At 44.3% G+C, this 19,191-nt stretch overlaps 1 long non-coding RNA gene across 1 annotated transcript; it reads right to left on the bottom strand.

Annotated features, from left to right (window-relative positions):
• Positions 1-12,298: 12,298 nt before the first annotated feature.
• LOC101176216 lies at positions 12,299-16,971 on the bottom strand. Its single transcript, XR_178569.2, has 3 exons — positions 15,517-16,971; positions 12,938-13,059; positions 12,299-12,756 (listed from the first exon to the last, which is right to left on the bottom strand). It is a non-coding gene; the product is annotated as an uncharacterized LOC101176216 (long non-coding RNA).
• Positions 16,972-19,191: the final 2,220 nt, after the last annotated feature.

Below are 19,191 nucleotides of genomic sequence, written 5' to 3' on the forward strand. Positions count from 1 at the left end.
TTGGGAGGCTAAGGTGGGAGGATTGCTTAAGCCCAGAAGTTCAAGGCTGCAGTGAGCCATGATCACACCGCTGCACTCCAGCCTGGGTGACACAGTGAGACCCTGTCTCAAAATAAATAAATACATACATACATAAATTTGCCTTGCAACATGTTCAAATGGCTGGACAGCACTCACAGGGTAAACTCTTTGACACAGGAACAACACATACAACTGAAGATAAAAATAATGTGATACTTGAGTGAGCATAATTTTATGGAGCAAAGAGAGCTAGAATGAGTGGAGAGAGCAACCAGGGAGAAGAGAGCCAAGTGGGTTTATTCTCTCCAAATTTTGAATAAAGTAATGGGAAAATCAAAGTAGTAGGAAGGGGTCAAAATGAAGTGTGCAAAGATGTAAGAGTATAATCATGAGAACCCAAGATAGCAAAATACGTGTATGTCTAAATACACCAGAACAGCAAAGGAGAGCTTACCTTATTTAAAGTGACACAAATAAAATTGAAAAACGTAGAGATGCTACTGGAGGCTGAGGGTGGGTGGAGACACTGATATAAGCAGCTTTCTTGGTCTTTTGCTTTTGTTGATCAATTTTCCAGGATTAGCTAAAATGCAGCCAGATTTTTTTTTTTTTTGAGACGGAGTCTCGCTCTGTCGCCCAGGCTGGAGTGCAGTGGCGCAATCTCGGCTCACAATGCAGCCAGATTTATCCCAGTAAGAAAAAACTTACCCCCTTTCTGGACGCCCAGAGCACTTTGTTTCCACAGTACAAAGCGCTGACCACATGTGGCTTCAAATTTTGCCATGGAAATCCCCTTACACCCCCTGAAAGCGGATTCAGGTGTGCTAGATGGTATTTTCCAAAGATGAAAATGTCACAGTATCTCCTACTCACGGGCTTCCAGAACTTCGCCACTACCCGGTCCAGACATAGAGTCTAATTCCGTTTCCTTAGTCAAGGCGGGTTTGGGACTCACTCACAACCCGTAGAAGGCAGTACAATCGATGCTGCCTAGCTTCTAGGTCATCAAAGGCGGCTGAGCTTCTGTCTTGCTGGGGCATTTGCTCTCGGAGCCCTGGCCTTCCATGTGAAGTCCGAGTACCCGAGGCAGCCATGCTGTGAGGGAGGCCACAGTCCCTGGGGAGGACCCGGATGGACGCTGCAGTCAGCAGACCTCATCCTCCAGTGCTCCAGGCCAGGGCTAGACATATAAGGAAAGGAGCCGTAAGACCATAATACACCCCAGCTGCTGCGTTACCCACAGTGGTCAAGGCCCCAGCTGTCATTCAGCAGAGACAAGTCACTCCTGCTTTCTAAATTCCAAACCCGCCAGGTGCGGTTGCTCAGGCCTGTAATCCCAGCACTTTGGGAGGCTGAGGCGGGCGGATCACGAGGCCAGCCTGACCAATACGGTGAAACCCCGTCTCTACTAAAAAATAGAAGAAAATTAGCCGGGCATGGTGGCACTTGCCTGTAATCTCAGCTACTTGAGACGCTGAGGCAGGAGAATCACTCGAACCCAGGAGGCAGAGGTTGCAGTGAGCAGAGATCGTGCCACTGCACTCCAGCCTGGGTAACAGAGTGAGACTCCATCTTAATAAATAAATAAATAAAATAAAATCCAAACCCACAGACTCTGAGAGCATAAATAAGATGATAATTTTAAGCCCACTAAATTAAGGGGTGACTTCTTATGCAGCAACAGGACCAGGGGAACCACGTATGAGCAGTGCACATATTTTCACTGAATTTATATTGTTTGGGAAGTTTTCCTGGTTAACAGCTCTGATTATAGCCATTATGTTAACAGAGAAACCGACACCTAGGACAATTAGAGGGTAATTAGTGGCTTCTCCGGGGCTTCAGCTACAATGATGGCTGAGAGGAACATGACAAGGATCAATTCTGAGAGTGCTGGCCAGGTGCAGTGGCTCACACCTGTAAGCCCTCGTTTTTGTGAGGTCGAGGGGGGTAGATCACTTGAGTCCAGGAGTTCAAGACCAGCCTGGGCAACATGGCAAAACCCCATCTCTACAAAAAATACAAAAATTAACTGAGAGTGGTTGTGTTCACCTATAGCCCCAACTACTCAGGAGGCTGAGAAAGGAGGATCACTTGAGCCTGAGGCGGCCAAGGCTGCAGTGAACCATGATCATGCCACTACACTCCAGCCTGGGTGACAGAGTGAGACCCTGTATTTAAAAAAAAAAAAATTATTTTACTTGAAGCAAGAAAAAAATATTTTCTGGAAGGGAATCACTTCCCTAAAAAAGAAAAGTAGCAGAATTTGTGTGCCTAGAGACAACTGAGAATAGGGAGCCCCTCACCCATGCTGTGTCCTCCAGGATGAGCTGCCCACAGGTGAGGTGGGGGACCACCACCCAGCTTAGGCAGGAGTGGCCCCTACAGGGGCAAAACAGCGAAGAAGGCTTATCAAGCAGCATAGGGGTTTCCAAGCAGTGCTGCAAAAAGGCCTTTCTGTTGTTTTTTATGGAAGTCTGTTTCATGCCGCATTTTGGGTGAAACATACACACACACACTGCACAGCTGACAGTGGACAGGACTTCCTGGTGACTCTGGGTAAAGTCATTGTTGCTGGAAGAGAAGGGAAATGCATGTTTCCGGTGAGTTTTGCCTTATGTGGCTAAAATGTGAGGAACTTGGCAAATTTCCCAGTGCAAGAAGTCTGTGGGACAGTCTGAAAAAGGAAGGGAGGGTAATCTCCACCAGTTACTGAAGTGAAAGTGAACTGTTCTTTTCTGGGGACCCTTCCTCACAGAGAAAGGGTTGAAATGAAAAACACAGCACAGCCGATTTTGTAATATTATCTGGCCAGTTTAGTAGCCTATAGGTATTGTTTAAGGCATTTAGAAATCCAAATGGTTGTTATTAGGACTATTTCTTTCTTTGCTTAAGACATCTAACCAATTTTGCATAAACTAGGATGGGGAATATAAAGCCTTGGTGTTTCTTTTCCAATTAAATAAATCTTTTCCAATTAAATAAATAAATTCCAATTAGATAAATAATTATGGAGCAGGTAACTCCCAAAATGTTTACTTGGATAATGAAATTCCAAGAAAGAGCCTTTAAAAATTTGTAGTAGGCTGGACACGATGGCTCACACCTGTAGTCCTAGCACTTGGGGAGGCCGAGGTGGGTGGATCATTTGAGTCCAGGAGTTTGAGACCAGCCTGGACAACGTGGCGAAAACCTGTCTCTACAAAAAGTTTAAAAATTAGCCAGCCTGTAGTCCCAGATACTCAGGAGGCTGAGGTGGGAGGATCATTTAAGCCAGGGAGGTCAAGGCCGCAGTGAGTCATGATTATGCCACTGCACTCCAGCCTAGGTGACAAAAGGAGACCCTGTCTCAAAAGATAATAACAATAAGTAAATAATAAAAAATTGTAGTAAATAGTTGTCTCTTTTGGGGGCTTACTCTGCATTATAAATCCACTCAGCATCAAGGCCCCAGGATTAAATTTTAAACGTCAAGCTTCCTTCTTGTCCTGAAATGTGTCAACAGATACTGAGTGTTGGCTCAAAGTAACTTGGTCTTACTTGGGGTAATCCCCTACCAGATACCCTCAGTTACCTGGTCACTACAGAGCCAAATCTCCAGCACGCCTGGGCTGACATGCTGGAGAAAGCGAATCACAAATCACCTTGAATTAAGGTAACGTGGCTTCTACCATACAACAGCCCCCAAACCTCAGTGATAAAACACAATGGAAATTCACTTCCCACTCATGCAGGAATTGGCACAAGGCAAGAATGAGGGACGTGCCACACAATCCTGTGGAGCCTATGCCGAGACAGGCTCTGCCATCCTGCAGGCATTGTCCCCAGCACTGCTGCCAACAGATAGGATCAGAGAGCAAAGGATGGGCGGGAGAGTTTTGTGGGCTAGGTGTGGAAGTGTCATACATCACTTCCTCCTAGCTTCCCATGGCCAGAAATGTCACCTGGCCCACATTATTAAGTAGATGCAGGTGTCTCTTGAAAACACCATCTCTGGCAGGGCAGCCACTTCCCAGCAACAGAGAAGGGGAGCAGAGTTCCCTGATGAACATCCAACCTTTGGCCACCATGTCACACCATGGATTCTACCCAGCCCCAGCCTGTGGGATAGCTCCACAGATGATCAAACCGCTCCTAGTCCCAGCAGGTCCATAAGACCATGCTTTGCCGTCTTGATCTGTATTACGTTCGTTTGGAGCAGTACTTTGGAGCTGGGAGATGGTCCTTCCTGTGGGGATGCAGCAAAGATGGATGAGGCTAGGTCTGCCCAGCTCATCCTGTTTCCAGTGCTCATTCACCAAGGAGGCCAACCAAACATGGGAGGTCCTTATGAAAGGGAAGCATGTTCGTCTGGTGCTCAGTGATAGATGAACACCTTAGCATATGCAGTGCCCAGGGCAGGCTCAGGTGTGGAGAAGATTTGCTGTGGAACTAGGCCCTGGCCAGGATTTCACATAGTAATGAACTCTAGGTGTTCTTTTTCCTCTGTGAGTAGCTACTAATGATATAATGGCTGGATTCAATGCTGAAGGTAAGCAGACCTGCTCAGAGATCTGTTTATTTACATAATGAGTTAGCTTGCCCTGTGGCCCCATCACTCTCCTATGTAAATCTAGATTATTTTTAAGGAATGGCAAATATAAGCCATGATTTATTGTTATCTCATTATACTAGGCACTGTGCAAAATACAGTACAGTTTTTATCTGTAATAGTAACAACAGCTCTGCAAGGCAGACATTACTGTTTTTATTTTAAAACAAGGTGCCTCAGCAAGGTTAGATAGCTCCTTCAAGGTAGCTGATGAGCAGCCACGCTAAGACTGGAGTCCAGGCCTACGTAATTCTAAGCTGTGCTCTCCTTCCTACGTGCCATATGATGCATGCCCCACCACCATGCTGTGGGATGCTTGCCACCAGCCCCCTAGAGTAAATGCTTAGCACACACACGGCGAACACCCACCCACTCATCTCCACTGACGAGACTCACCGCAGTAAGCCTTCTCAGGACACTAACAGTAAGCATGGTACACTCACCTTGACAGAGTAACTCCCGTGTGCAAGAAGTTTGTAGAAAACATATTCACTGAAAAGTGAGTGTCCATTGCACATGACTCTGCATATCAACAACGTATAATCTGGCCACACCCACCCGTCTTCAGCCACGCCAAGGGTGAGCTGCAGAGTTACAACAGCTGTTTTGGATTCTTGTAAGTGTTCATGTCATCATCAGTACAAGGTCCGCGTCTCTTCACTTCTGCTTCTTCATAGTTAACAAACCAGGGAAGTGTGCCTTGTCTTTCTCCAGATAGGTTAAAAAGGCTGCAGGAATTCAGAGAGTAACCAACTCGTCACTAATACAGCCTTTTTGCCAGGCCACCAGAACATTTGAAAAGATAGTTACTACTGCTAAGAGTCGTATCATTGAGCAGAACCTTCTACAGTGAAACATTTTTATGTGTGTCTTTGAATTCTTTAAGCAAAGAATTTTGATTCTTTAAGCAAATTATTTAAGCAAAGAGCAGTTTGATACTGGAAATCCCAACAAAGAAGAGCACATTGCACATTCCCTAACTGCCATTATTAAAGTAATTACTTCATTTATTGGAGTGTTTCACATTGCCGGGCACTATAGTGGATGCTTTACACTCATTGTCTTATTCAGTCCTCACGTTGCTCCTACAAAGACTATAATTTTATTATTTCCCTTTTGCAGAAGAAAACAAAAACAAACTAAGAGTCAGATTAAGTAAGCACACAGCACACGACAGCAGAACCTGAGCCCAGGTTTGTTTGAATGCCTCTAAAGCCCATGCTTTTTCCTTTGTACCAGATAGCTAGAGGCCCCAAAGCTGTTTGCAAAAAATGCCAGCCCAAAGGAAACTCCAGCATGAAGTGGGGAGCCCATTCCAGTGCCACATGGCAGTGTTGCTGTTGTGCCGTTACAAGAAAGGGAACACAGTGTTCCAAAAATGCACAGGGACTGTAAACAAAATAAATGGAAGCTCTCAGAATTGGTGCCAATCCCTCGCTGGAGGCTGATTTCAGAAGAAGCCTACTGTGCAGCATTTGACTAGGTAGCTTGGCCCCCAAAATATTAAAAGAAAGTGCTGAGAACAATGTCTGTTTTGTGAGCGTGTATGCATTTAAGGCAGTTTATCTCTTCCTATGCCAGTGCTTTCCTGTGCATATCAGATCTCAAATGCTTGCTTAGTTATTTAAGAATTCCAAGGAAGCCTGAAATTAGCTTTTATAAGGAGAATTCCAAAGCTGGCATTTGTTGATAAAAGTAATTTCATAAGGTTTGATAGAAAGGAAGATTTGCAATTGTATTAGGAGGCAGCAGTGGGATGGAATTACAGGAAGGATCCCTGCCAGCATGCCCCTCATACATAATAAATAAATAGAGCACAGCCATGAACCAATGACTTCAGATGAAAATGCTCGCATGTAAAAATACACATATTTTATAATTTATTTGTAACAAAGGCCTTAGGAAGGTATAGGTGCAAATGAGTTCATAAGATAAGCCATCAGCCAGGCACAGTGGCTCACTGTGATAATCCCAGCACTTTTGGAGGCCAAAACAGGTGGACTGCCTGAGGTCAGGAGTTCGAGACCAGCCTGACCAACATGGCGAAACCCCATCTCTACTAAAAATACCAAAAAAATTAGCTGGGCGTGGTGGTGGGCACCTATAATCCCAGCTACTAGGAGACTAAGGCAGGAGAATCACTTGAACCCTGGAGGCAGAGGTTGCAGTGAGCTGAGATTGCGACATTGCACTTCAGCCTGGGTGACAGAGGGAGACTCTGTCTCAAAGAAAAAAAAAAAAAAGATTTGTCGTCTATTGACTGTTTGCAGTCTATCAAGTCCTACATATATTATCTTATTTAATCCTGACAACATCTTGTGAGTTTGTGGAGAAAAGGATTCTCATGGCCATGCTACAGATAAGAAAATTGAAATTCAGAGACGTTAAGTCCACCGAGGGTAGTAAGTGGCTGAGCTTAGATTCAAACCCAGGTCCTGCTTCCAAAGACAGACTCTTTCTCACTTCTCTGAATAACAGACTTCACATTTCCTCGCACAGCTGAGCATCACGTTGAAGTTCCTGTTCCTCCCTCTGAGACAGCTGAGGAAACCTTGGGACTAGGAAAAAATAATGATATGTACACAGAGGCTGTTTATGTGTTTATACACATAGCCCTTCCCTACCCTATGCTGTTGTTGTTGTTCACGTGCCAGGGTCCCCAGAGCCTGCTCTCCACAGTGTGAGATAGTACATACCCTCATCGGCCTGTAAGCTACCTCCTTTGAGCTTCGAGAATTTGCCCATCAACTCCCACACATCATAGGATTCTTAGCTTTTACTGAGTTCCTTCGCATTCTTTGTGACCTGGAAGCTTTCCATTTTTCAGACTTGAAGATACTGCTGTGAACAAGCAAATATGTAACAACATCTGTTCTCCATTTGAAGATCCATTCAATCACACTGGTTTCTTTCTATGCTCCTCTAACTTCATGGGGGCAACTGGCACATGTCAGGAGCAATGACTCATTGATTTTCTGTTTTAAGCGCTACCCCTTTTCTGTTTTCCTTGTCCTTCCCAATAATACCCACAGGCCTGTGTTAGGATTCCTTCCAGCGCATGTCTTTAGGGTATAACAAGAATCACAGGGGAAATTATGTTAGAGGCAGGGTCTGAGCTGCTTGGCTGCTTTCCCTCATTCACCTAACTTCATACTGCAGGGCTAAGGGAATCCAACATCATTTTACCCATTCTTGGGATCTTGAAAGGTCTTTCTACAGTTTAACATTGTTGTTCAATTCCTGAAAGATTTCAATGACACTACAGACTTGGAAAACTCACTGAACAATTCTATTCCACAGTTATTTCTGAGAATGTTACATAAAATCAACTTCTGGTGTTCCCAGTTCCCAAGAGGCCACATCTTCAATATTTCTTTGTCATGGATGCATGAAATTCTTTGAAAATAGAAAGGAAGTGTTATTTCCCTTGCTCCAAAGCCCAGGATAACTTTCGATTTAATAGGCCTCTTTAAAGTCTGAGAACCCATGCTATCGCCTCCCCTGTTATCCACAAACCCACTCATCAGCCCTTTCCCCACGGAAGAATGAATGAGGCGTGACTCCCTGCCCATGCAGCATTTCTGCCACTACGTCAAAGCTCATTCATGCTTTGAGCTCCAAAAAAGTAAATCCAAAGAAAACCTAGCATAAACTTTTTGCCCTGGTCAACAACTATCTATCGAGTGAGATAACAGTGCAGGCTACCTTCTTCCCAGGTCAGGTCCTCAATATGGGAAAGTAGAGGAGGGAATAATAGAAATTCCGGTCTGGTTTGGGTGGGTTAAAGAAGGAGACAGGGAGATTCAGGATTTGTGGGATCCCAAAGCTTATAAAATTTGAGGCATCCTGTTTAAGGAAAAAAAGTAAGATTATAAATATAAAATTATATATGAGTGTTAATATTTAGAATCAGAAAAGAGCACAAGACAATAAATAATTTTTTTAAATGGCAAATAACACAAACATGAAGTCCAAAACATTAAGATTTTTCTTTAAATAACTGCTTAAAACATCTCTATCATACTTTTTCCATATGTTTATTAGCTGCCTATTTTATAATTTTTTAAATAAAAAGAATAGAAATATAATTGCTTCTCAGACTTTTGGCTAAGACCAAGTATGGAGAATGCAAATATAATGCAGCCTTTTCTCCAGCATATTTGGTCAAAATTTGTTTTTCATTATCAAGAAGCTTGGAAAAGTTTCTTTTGGCTTCACAATTCATTCTTAATGATGTCATACACATATTTGGGTTGTTGTCAAGTTTCGGGAAATCTCTATGGCCTTTCATACAGGAGCTTTTGTAGACATATTCATTATTTATAGTAATGTTACAGATTTCTGTCCTGTAAATATAGAAAGTCTGACAATTCTGGTTCATGCAATTCCTATCAAAAGCTAAAAATATAAATATGATGAACTTACAACTGTATACTCTGCATCACCAAGTATATTAGTCTGTTCTCACACTGCTAGAAAGAAACAGCTGAGACTGGGTAATTTATAAGGGAAATAGATTTAACTGGCTCACAGTTCCACAGGCTATACAGGAAGCATGGTGCTGGCATCTGCTCAGTTTCTAGGGAGGCCGCAGGCAATTAACAATCATGGTGGAAAGGGAGTGGGGAGTAGGCATGTCACATGGCCAGAACAGGAGCAAGAGAGCAAGGGGGAGGTGATACATACTTTTAAACGACCAGAGCTCACAAGAACTCATTTGTTATCATGAGGACAGTACCAAGAGGGATGGTGCTAAACATTTCATGATCTACCATCAGGATCCAATCACCTCCCACCAGGCCCCACCTCCAACACTGGGAATTACATTTCAATATGCGATTTGGGTGAGGACACGTATCTAAACTATATCCCCAAGGTTATTCTGAACTGGGGAGAACTACACTTTTGAATAAGCATCATTAAGAATCAAGTCCTCTACCAACAGTTTTATCCTGTGATGGCTGGAAGAATTTTCCACAGACGAGCTGCTGGCTCCACATATTCAAACATTGTTTTTCCTCCCCTTCCCCACACACTTCCAGGGCTGGTATCAATTGCCCTGCGTTCTCTGACTCTGCACATTTATGTCTTCACATCAGGAAAATCAGCCCAGTGGGCTGAGGGAGCATTCCTGGAAGTCATTCCTCATCAGGATGGTTATTCATAACTCAGCTATATGTGAAATTGTCAGAAAACCACATAAATAGGTCCCATTTAACCAAAACTAAATATAACTCTAACTTGAACTCCACTAAAGCAAATACGGAAAAACACCCCGGGCCACTCCCAACACCCACGCAAGGAAAACAGAAACAGAGAGGAAGCAAGAATGGAAATAACCAGCAGTCTCCATTGTTTAAGTGTCTTACTTTTGTAAATTTTATAAACCTATGACCATTTGAACACATTCTAAGGTTCTTCCCAGGGCCTTACATTTTGTTATTTTAAGCCACCAAGTTTGTGGTAACTTCTTACAACAGCCCTGGGAAACGAATAGGCCTGCAAAACTTGTTCCCACTGCAACTGAAATGAAAGAAGGAAAAATAAGCAGCATGATTTGTCCTCAATCTTCTACTTGGAGAGCTAAGGATGTAGGATTTAATTCTTAAGGCTAAGGAAGTGATTGAGAAGAGGTTGCATGTTTCACTTACCTACTGTTGCATAAAAACCATGAAACAACCATTTCATCCTTATGCTCCCAGATTCTGTAGGTCAGGAATTTGGAAAGAGAACAGAAGGCATGGCTCTTCTCCGTGATGTCTGGGGCCTCAGCTATGATGAGTCCCATGGCTGGGGCTAGGATGGATGGGGCTGGATGACCCATTGACCAGGCAATATCTTGGCTCCTGTGTCCAGTCTTTGAGTTGGGCTGGCTGGCGGCTGGCTGAGTTGGGGCTGGTGACCAGAGCATCTACCTGTGGTCACTGTAGCATGGCGGCCTCAGGCTCCAGGGACCGCTCACAGGGAAGTTCAGGGCCCCAAGGGCAAATGTTTCCAGGCAACAATGCAAGTCTAGATTGCCTTCCATGACTTAGCCTTGAGAGTCATATGGTACCACTTCTGCCATTCTCTATTGGTCAAAGCAGACCCAGAGTCCAGGGGAGTGGACACAGCCCCTACCTCTTGATGGGAAAAGTGCCAAAGAATTTGTGACCATGTTGCAACCTGCCATATTGCATGTTGTTCTTTCACCCTTCCTTACAACCCATCCTGGAGCTGCAGGAACAAGATCAGCTCTGCCTGAAAATCAGCACAGCACCTCTAGTCCAGTCCACAGAGGTTCTACCAAGAAAGGCTGCTGTGACAGCACATTAATAATTTAAATCCTAATTAATAATGCAGTGAATTAATATATACTTCACAATCTAAGGCACTATTTCATTGAAATCTCTGTTAAGTAGATGGTCTCTAACTTACAATTTTTTGATGTTATGATGGTGTAAAAGTGACATGCGTTCAATAGAAGCCATACTTGGAATGAATCTTGCCATTTGCTCTTTTCCCAGGCTAGTGATGTGCAGTATGATACTCCCTCTCCATACTGGGCAGCAGCAGTGAGCTGCAGCTCCCAGTCTGCCACAATCGTGAGGGTAAATGACTGATACTCTACGTTGTCCTGTGTTGCTGGGTGATTCTGCCCAGCAAAGTTGATGTGTGTTCTGAGCATGTTTAAGGGAGTTGAGCTAAGCTGTGATATTTACAGCAGGTTTGTCTGAATGGGACCCCATCAAAAGTCCAGGAGTATGTGTATTTGTCACAGCAAGCCCACGTGTAATGCTGCATCCCAAGACTTTTTGAAACCAGACTTTGGGAAATATATTGATATCATGTCTTTGTGGGGTTATCATGTAGCCAGAACACCCCTATGTGGTTTTATGTTCCTTCCTTTAGCCTTGACCTCTGATGAAACCCTGTTTAACATTACACTGTGGTCTCAGCCATGCTGTGAGGAATTAGTGAAAGCCAGGCCCATGTGGATGTGTTGAGACAGAGAAGAGAAGTGTGGTACCCTCTTGCCGCAGGCTTGTAGCAATGGTGGGGTCTGTAGGAGGCCAGGTGTGTTTAGTGAAGATGTGACCCTTGGGAGGGTCATTTGTGGTGTGACCAGAAAGTCAGGATGGGCGGCCCTGAGAGACCTTTGTTTGAGCTCAAGTCAGGGACACCTTTGGGAAACAGTCACAAAGATAAGGCAAATAGCTGTGAAGGTGTCCACTGCCTCGCAATAATCCAGCCAGGGGCCATGCCTTCAGGACCTGGCTTGGCTGTGCCCTGATGAGGTAAGATTCAGCTGCAACCTAGGCTGTCCTCCACTGACCAGACCCTGCACACCGGTGTGGGGCTGTGTGTACCTGGCGGAAGTGGTTGCTCACTGCCACTTCTCAAAGGTGTTACATGAACTAGGGCAGCCTGAATATTTTTATATATTAACAAGTACAATTCTGAAGCATAGGAAACAAAATTAGTGCAAGTTGGGGTGACAAGGACTTAAGCCCACTTGAGGTTACTGTTGGGGCAAATTTGAATGGGGGATGGTCACAGAAGCTTGGGTAGAGGGCAGGACCAGGTGATAAGTCTCCTGTCACAGAAGTGGGAGTGGGGAGACAGACAGATAGATGATAGATAGATAGATACTGTCTTGGTCTATTCCTATCACTATAAAGGAATACCTGAAAGTCAATAATTTACAAAGAAAAGAGATTTATTTGGCTCAGAGTTCTACAGGCTGTACATGAAGCATGGTGCTGGAGCAGGAGGTGAAGGGTAGCTGGTGTGTGCATATCACATGGTAAGAGAGGAGGAGAGGGAGTGGAGGATGCTGCTAGACTCTTTTTAGCAACCACATCTCTCAAGAACTAGTAGATAAAAAACTTGCTCATTACCACAACGATGGCACCAAGATGGCCATAAGGGATCCGATCCTGCAATCCAAACACCTCCCACCAGGCCCCACCTGCAACACTGGGAATCTAGTTTCAACATGAGATTTGGAGGGGTCAAACATCCAAACCATATCAGATATTCAGTGCCTTCAGCCAGTAATCAGCACTACAGGGTGTCTTGGTGAGCATCTGCATCTGCATGCCACGGTACCCAAGAGAGCTGACCACATGGGCGTGGGCAAACAGCAAGGCCTGTGCTGCCTTCTGGAATCCAAGAAGATCAAAGGACTTCATATACTGATAGACCCTCAAAACTCCCAGACTCCTATGCCTGGGAGTCAAAGCCATACAATTCTGTGACTACTAGTAGGCTCTTATTTCAACCCACCCTCCTTCCCTCCCCCACCATCACCACCAATAGCATAATCCAGGAAACATAACTTACATCTGGAGTTCTGGTGGAAGTTCTTATCAACACTGTAAGTTTCTTGTGTCAAGATCATGCTAACTTCAGACGAGTATCCTCCAGGAACTCCTATAGTGCCTGATATATAATGGCTGCTCAACCTATATTTGTTGAAAGAACAAAGGACAGGGAGTTTCAGGACACAGTCACTGTAAAATTGGGTGCATCATATTCCCACTGATTGATTTCTGGCTCCATACTAGTGTGTGCCACCCAGTTTGATGCAGTGGCAGGGCTGAGGTACTCCCGGGGGGCTGAGCCATAGGAGAGCTGCCACCACCCTCGACAGTCATCCTGGGACACATGAGCACTCTTGACTCAACCTCTGCCTGACCTAGCCAGTCCCTTTGGTGAAGGAGCTGAGTGTGGGAACTTTTGACAAAACACATGAGAGAACCAAGGGGAGGAGAGAGGGGCACAGAAATTTGAATGCCATGGGCTCCATTTGTTTCTTCCAGCCTTGGGTGCAATTCATTTTGGAGATAAGTGTGGACTGGGTGATCTCCTCTCTAATTCCTTCATTTCATGAATGATGTGTCAAAGGAGAAGTCACGGTTTGGGGGTTTTGTTGGTAGGCTTGGCCATACACTTTTAATTTCATCTACAAGTTCCAAGAAACCCAGGTGTGAGCTCCATAATTTCCAACTAAATGTCTTCTCCCCGTTTAGCCAGGAATTACAAAGTTCTTTTTTGACATTTATTCTTGGTAGCTGGCTAAATGAAGAGCTAACGTTTAAGTGAACTGACATAAATGCCTGTTGATTTACTGTATACGAATTGAGTAAATGTTTGTAAGCAATAGCTATGCTCAGCTGAATGTATCAAGGGACTTTTTAAAAGGTCTAGGATACTAGGGCCTTCCACTAACTAGTTAGAAAAATGGAGCAGAACCCCTTTGGGAAAATATAGAAAAGAGCTAGTCAGGGTCTGATCATGAGTCCCATGAGTGGCCCAGTCATGGATACCAGTGGGCTGGGCAGGTTCTCAAACACAAGTGGGACCTTGACCCCAGCCGGTGCCCAGGTGCTTGATATCATCGGGAGAAGAAATTCAAGGATGAGTCAGAAGATAGTGAAAGTACAGAGATTTGTTGCAAAGTGAAAGTACACACTCAAGATAGGGGAGGGCAGTCGCGCTCAAGAGAAAGTTGTGCGCAAGGGTGTTTGGGGCTGCTGCTTTTATGAGTTTCTTTAAGCAAGGGGTGGAATATTCATGAAAATTCCTCGAAAAAGGTGGAGATTTCTCAGAACTGTGGTGCCACCCACTTTTACACCAAATATGGGTGTTCCTGGAACATGTCATGGTGGGTATGTGATTTGTATGTTAATGAATGAATAATGAGGGCCTAAGAGAAACCTCAGTCAAATCCAGCACCATGTTGGGTCGAGTCAGTCTTAGCCAGCTGGGCCTACACCCTAGTTTTTCAGGGTCCTATCAGCCCCTAGTTCCTGTGGCTATTTCAACAGTTTCCTTTTGCTAGTTAGGTGAAATGACTGCCTAGAATTTTCTATTCTTCTGTGATCACCCTGTATTATTCCTGCCTCGTTTCTGACAGAAGAGGCAGGGCTGGAAAGGCTGGGTAGATTAAGTGAGAAGAGGAAAAAGGGGAAGGCATTCCAAGCAGGTGGAATAGCATGAGCAAAGGCTTGAAGGTAGCATAGCTGATAACCCCAAAATGTTTCTGTTATGAATAGAAATCAGAAGGAAGTAATATGAAATGAATTGGTTGGAAACAGATGAAATGCTCTCTAGAAGAATGTGTGCTTCATCATGTCAGGGAGGAAAAACTTTCTTCTGTCCCATGAGTTGAATGGCTGGAGCCTGTAAATTTAACTGACGCAAGACAGGTTAACAGGAGAAAAGGAATACAAATGTATTTATATTTTTACATGCATAGGCGTTCACAGAAAAGTAGTGAAATGCAAAGTGATTAGGCTCAGGGACGTATATATCATTTTAACAAAGGAAAGGGATGATAAATTGTGGGAAAGTGACTAGGAAATACATGGGGGAGATTAATGGAACAAACTTTAAAAAATAAAAGTTTGTTTATGCAGACTCATCTCAATGCTGACCCTCCATCTTTGATGGTAAGAGTTGCTCTACACTTCCTGGTATGGCAGTCGAGGAACACCTTCCACAAAGGGAATATTATGCCCTGGTTTCAGGTAGAAAAAGAGAGAGCAGAGGATTCGTCCTGCATCTGCTCATTTTCAATCGCTTTCAGCCCAAAATAAACCATATGTCAAAGTGGCATATTTTGGGGTGGCATATTCTGGACCCCTTCAATCATGTAGGTCAGTATTTGCCAAAATAGCTTCACTGGAATTCTAGCCTTGTAATCTTTACTTGACCATAGAAAAAGAATTCCCAGCGATCTGCCCATCAGGCAATTCAAAAAACCTCTGAGTCCTGCTGCAGCAGAGAAATCTGTTTAACTTGGTTTCAGCCCTATTAAACATGAAAAGATCAACATCATCAGTAAGTAAGAAAGTGTAAGTTGAAAATACAAACACCTGTGAGAATGGCTAACCTTAAAAAGAAAGAACTGGCAATACCAGGTGTGAATGAGGATGCTGAGACCTCAGCTCTCCTGCATTACTGGTTGGAGTGCTGTGGGGAGGTCACCAGGAATTCAGGGTGGACAAGGGTAAGGTTTGTTATGCAGAATTAAGTCAGCACCTGCTTCATTGACAAGAGTCTCCAGTGACTTCCACGCATCCTTCTGGCCCTGATACTGAGAGGGAGATACTCTTACAAGGTGGAGACTTCCTTTATAGATATAGATTTCCCCTGCACAGGGATCTGTTTTCAGATTAGAACTCTTGTGTCTGCAGTTTCTCAAAATAATCAGCTCAAAATAATCCTTATGCCCAAGAAGCATATTTTGGGGTGGCGTATTCTGGTCTTCCATAGTCATATTTTAAGATGCCATATTCTGGTCTAAATGGTCAGAGAAGACCTCACTGGCAAACTGAAATTTAAGCAAAAACTTGAAGGAGATGAGGAAGAAAGCCGTGTGGCCATTTAGGGGAAGAATGATCTGGGCAAAGAGAAAAGAGGTGCAAAGGCCCTGAGGCAGGTACATGACTGACTTCTCCAAATGAAAATCCATAGAACAGGGAGCTGGACACCCAGGATCCTGTCCTAGCTCTACAGATTGTTTCTGCCATATGAGCCCATTTTCCTCATCTGTTAAATTAAGGCGTTCAACAAGGAGGTGACCAAGATCTCTTCCAGCTTGAACCTTGGATTCTAAATGCCCTCTTCTTTTGAGACTGCCACTTGCTTTTCTGCCAATAAGACCCACTGGTCATGCCACAAACCCAAGATTCACCATTTCTCCATCCATTCAAAATAAGTTGAGGGAACCTGGCCTTTGCTGATCTTTTTTATCTGTGCTTGACTCTGTTATGGTGATTCTATCTCATCAGCACCTTTTAAAAAGAAATCCAGTAATCTCACTGATTTGAAATTACCCCCATCCCTTCAACCCCACTTGCTAAGTCAAGCAGCCTGACAAACAGTCTATTTCCCCATTTCTAAGATGCCATCAATTATAAGATACTCTATCAATTTAATAGCAGCATTTCAGTGGGAGAAGGAAAGAAAAGAAGGAAGGGAGATTAGAAACAAAGAAGGGAGGGGCTGGGTGCAGTGGCTCATGCCTGTAATCCCAGCACTTTGGGAGGCTGAGGTGCACGGATCACCTGAGGTCGAGAGTTCAAGACCAGCCTGACCAACATGGAGAAACCCCGTCTCTACTAAAAATACAAAATTAGCCAGGCATGGTGGCACATGCTTAAAACAGTTAAACTTATTTTAAGCTACTCGGGAGGCTGAGGCAGGAGAGTCGCTTGAACCCAGTAGGCGGAGGTTGCGGTGAGCCAAGATCGTGCCATTGAACTACAGCCTGGGCAACAAGAGTGAAACTCTGTCTCCCCCGAAAAAAAAAAAGAAAGAAAAAAGGGAGGAAAAGGAAGGAAAAGACAGAGAAAAGGAGAGAGAGAGAGGCACATCTTACTGTGTATCTTCTTAAATGACTTTAGAATTCACTTATCCATGCCATTATATGCTGCTTTCATTACCAAAGTTTAACTCTGACCTGTTTCATTATCAGAGACTAAATATTCTTCCACACAATTTTGGACAGCCACAGTTACACACAGCGGTATGGAGAATGCCACTTTCCAGCCACGCTTATGAGCTTGGCCTCGTCAGCACACTTAAGATTGACAATGTCATTTGAGGGCGTCATAGAGAATCCTAGTGGCTTATTGGCATTTCCTCTTCAGCTAAACTGATAATTCTGTTTTTCCTTATTTTAAAGATAAACATTAAGCAGCTTCTTTTGAAAATCACTAGAAGCTTTTAAAGATTTTGGAGACTAAATTTTTGGAAAATAACAAAACAAAGTGACAAAATGGATGAACAGATACTTCCACGAAGCTGGCTAAGGAGGTGTGGCCACAGGTGAGGCAGGCCACGTTGGTGTGTCACTCCTCTGCATGGCTGCTGGAAAATTGTTTTGACAGGGCATACATTACACATCCCAATTTCATAAATGTTAACATGTGAAAAAATATAAAATGGGTCTTCAACTAGAGGAAATACGGCAGTTTTCAAAAATCTCAAGGCCTTGGGGGTTTCAGTTAGCCTGCAAAGCTGGGGCCAGGTCCGTCAGCTAAAAATGTGTGTATTCCTCTTCCCTTTCTGTCCTTACAGCTCCGTCTCCAACCCTAACCCTGGAGATAAGAGAGTTCAAATCTCAGCTTGGAGGGAAACCAACCTAAAAAGGAAGAAGACAACAGTTAAGCTGATTTTAAGCTTCCTGCCTGAACTGCCATTAGGTCAATTTCTTCTAGCTCAGACATCATTTTCTGAAGGCTTACAGGAAAATGCATATTTTCATGGCTGTGCTAAGAGATGAAGGATTTATTTCCCAAGGCCTTGAACTTCCTTTGAATTAGTAATGATGTGGCTATTGTGAAAGACCGACTTGAATCTAATCAAGGAATCCGAAATTAATCCTCTCCAAGAATTTTGCAGCTTTGTGTGCTCATTTGTGTGGTTATTTTGCTTTTTGGTGGGAGGTTTTCCCCTTCTTTTTAATAGTTATAAAGCAAACAACCTTTTCATTGTGGTTAAAAGTCCCCACACAAATGCCCCTCCCTTTCTGTTGTACCAGTAAGAGCTGTGCCTTGCCGCCTCTGAAACAATTCCCACCCAGCCAGTCCTTTAAAATGAAGAGTAAATGCCCCACTCCAGACATTCCAGAAATAAATTACAAGAACCTACACAGGAGGGCAAAGCCAAGCCGCGCCAAGATGCAGATGTCTCTGGAAGAAATTTACTCAAAGCTCTGGAAGAAAGAGTCACCGCATCTGGGCTCAGTGTCCCCTCGCTCAGAGCTCCAGGGTGAGAGTGAGCATGCCCCATGTGTGCCTTGGGCAGCCAGATGCCCCTGCCAGTGCTCGCAGCCCTGCACACACACTGAAACCAGAAGATAAAGCAAACAGGACTTCAGGCCTCTGCCCCTTAGCCCTCGCCCTCCCTTCTGGAGCCACTCTGCTTACTGGAGAGTGAAGAACAGCATCCCTGGCCAGGCGCGGGGGCTCACACCTATAACCTCAGCACTTTGGGAGGCCGAGGCGGGTGGAACGATTGAGCCCAGGAGTTCAAAGTCAGTCTGATCAACATGGTGAAACCCCGAATCTACAAAGAATACAAAAATTAGCCGGGTATGGTAGCGGGCATCTGTAGTCCCAGCTACTCTGGAGGCTGAGGTTGAAGGATTGCTTGAGCTTGGGAGGTGAAGGTTGCAGTGAGTTGAGATCGCGCCACTGCACTCCAGCCTGGGTGACAGAGTGAGACCCTGTCCCCCTCCAAAAGAAAACAATACCACCCCCCACCCCCACCTACTGGGTCAGCTAGAAACCCTTTCCTCTCATTTCTGGCCATGAAATCCTCCACATGTAATTCCTCTCTCAGCACAAAGGCTTTCAGATAAACCTGACTTACCTGGGTTGATTTCCTTTATAGGAAAAGGCCTCATCTTTTACATTGCCGAACATTGCTGCATGACACATAGAAGGCCTGGGTTTTTCCACCCACCGTCAGGCCCATCAGTACCCACAGCCCTTCCCTGGGAGCTACTATTGCAAGTGGAAAAAATGCACTTGGAAGAGCAGATGTCTGATCTAAATAAGGAGCCATCACTGCTTCACAGTGAC

This window comes from Nomascus leucogenys, chromosome 7b (assembly GCF_006542625.1).
Source record: "Nomascus leucogenys isolate Asia chromosome 7b, Asia_NLE_v1, whole genome shotgun sequence".
In the NCBI taxonomy this organism is placed as follows: Eukaryota; Metazoa; Chordata; class Mammalia; order Primates; family Hylobatidae; genus Nomascus; species Nomascus leucogenys.